This window comes from Limulus polyphemus, unplaced genomic scaffold (assembly GCF_000517525.1).
Source record: "Limulus polyphemus unplaced genomic scaffold, Limulus_polyphemus-2.1.2 Scaffold501, whole genome shotgun sequence".
NCBI lineage: Eukaryota > Metazoa > Arthropoda > Merostomata > Xiphosura > Limulidae > Limulus > Limulus polyphemus.
Genome location: NW_013666111.1, coordinates 510,539 through 512,662, shown reverse-complemented (window position 1 = coordinate 512,662; position 2,124 = coordinate 510,539).

The following is a 2,124-nucleotide window of genomic DNA, read 5'->3' as shown; positions in this document are numbered from 1 at the left end:
AGTACAGGATAGTTCTAGAAAGTAGAGGGCGTGAGAATAGTCACGTGATCTCGATGACGCAACAAGTATTTAAAGTTGCTATCTAATAGGCTTCTCTTATCTCTCTATCAGTGTTAGTTTTGAAATCAGTTTCAATGCTTATGAGAGTTACATCATTAATAGAATGACCAGATTGATTAAAGTGTTGGGCAAAAGGGAGGTTTTTTTTGGTGTTAATAGAAGATTTATGATTGTTGAATGCTCTCTAAGGGTCGTTTGGGTCTGTCCTATATAATGGTGATTGCATTTTTTACACAGCATGAGGTAATGGTATTTTGTGTTGTGCAAGTTATTTATTTAGAAAATTTGAAGTGTTTATGGTTATACTTTTTGGGTAAAGAGTCAGTGGTTTTTATGAAATTGCAGGCTAGACAACGAGCTACATTGCATGGATGACTTTTCTTTGATTGGGTGTGATTCCTTTTTGTATGGACAAGGATATCTTTAAAAACCCAATAGAGAAAACAACAGACTACGATGGGAATGTATCACAAGAGATATGCCAGACTCAGTTCAAAATCATTTTCAGAGTGAATGGGTGGAATTGTGAACACCAAGCTATTCATCTTGTTGACCATTTAAAAAGACCAATTTTTACAACATTAAGTAACCTTCCAGCTGAGAGTTTTAACAACTATTAAGCATTATTAGATGTCTTATCCAATATGTTTGGAGTGACACACCAGAAGCAAGTATCCAGAACAAAGTTTTAGAATAGGGTATGAAGGAAAAAAAAGAACTTAGCTGAACTTGTGGAAGATTTAGAAAGACTTTCTCAATTGTCTTACCCAGATGCTTCTCATGAAGTGGTGGATTTACTAGCATGTGACCAATTTATAGATGCTAAAGCAGACAATGATATGATAATTAGGCTGAAGCAAAGAAGGTGTACATCTATAAATGTGGCTCTTCAGTTGGTGATGGAACTTGGAATCCATTAAAATTGGAGATGATCTACTAAAGGAACTATCTTGAAGATACGAGAATATCAGATCCTTTAGTATTGAAACATCAACTCCCCCTAACAATAGTATAGAAGAAATAAAAGAGTTAATCAAAGAGCTAATTATGCAGAATGGAGAAAATAAACCACAAAAATGTGTCTAAGGAAAACTTCGATCATTTCTTGAAGTATTTCAAGCAGTTAATTGCTTGGACTTAAGAGCAGGTGATGCAATACTTAATCTTGAGGCTGGACAGTAATGTGCATGACACAATCAAGCACTTGAATGAAGAGCAACTTTGTAACTGGGATATGGTTGTGGACGAGTTCCATAAACATTATGACTTGGTGTAAATCCAAGCATTCATTAAGCAAAGTTCAAGATTTGAAAGAAAGGTCCCACAAAGTGCTTCAGCATTTACACTGTGTGGGAATAGATAACCCATAATGCTATCAGTAGATTGTGAATATATCTGTATAGACAAATTTATCAAGGAAAGACCAAACAAAATTATATAGCATTACTTGGGTGTGAGTGTTTTTATCTCCTTGGTGAAGACAATACCCATGGTGACTAGGTTCGAGGTTTTTACTTTGACAGGTCGCAAGAGAGGAAGAAGGTGCAGTAGATATAATTAATCCACACATCTCTTCTCAAATTCTTATTTTCTTTGCTACTCTCTAGCAAATAGTATCTACTCTTCCAATGGGAATGTTATTGAAATTTCATACATTGTGTACAAAAAGCAATGTCATTTGCCAGCCGAGTGAATGATATCTAGAGGTTACAGCCTTCGTCTGTTGTTTGAGAATGACCAGTCATGTGGTAAAGCATATCATTTCTGGGTAAAGCCGAGGTTACCTGTTTAATTATAAACATTGGTTTTAGTTGGAATACAAAAACTCTTGCTCTGTTATCGACTTAAATAGTTCAATATCTCCAGCGAAGAAAGCTATTGATCAGTTCACAGGTCCATTAAGAATATGATTGCCCAACGTCTTATGCAATTATGCACCCCGTTTTTATTTTTATTTTTTGCTTTGCTTTTCTGTACAATAAAAATTGTTGTCCAGTTTATTATTTTAGCTTAAAGGTGAGTTGTTTGTCAAATTTAGATTTACTCTGTGATTATCCCTCATGA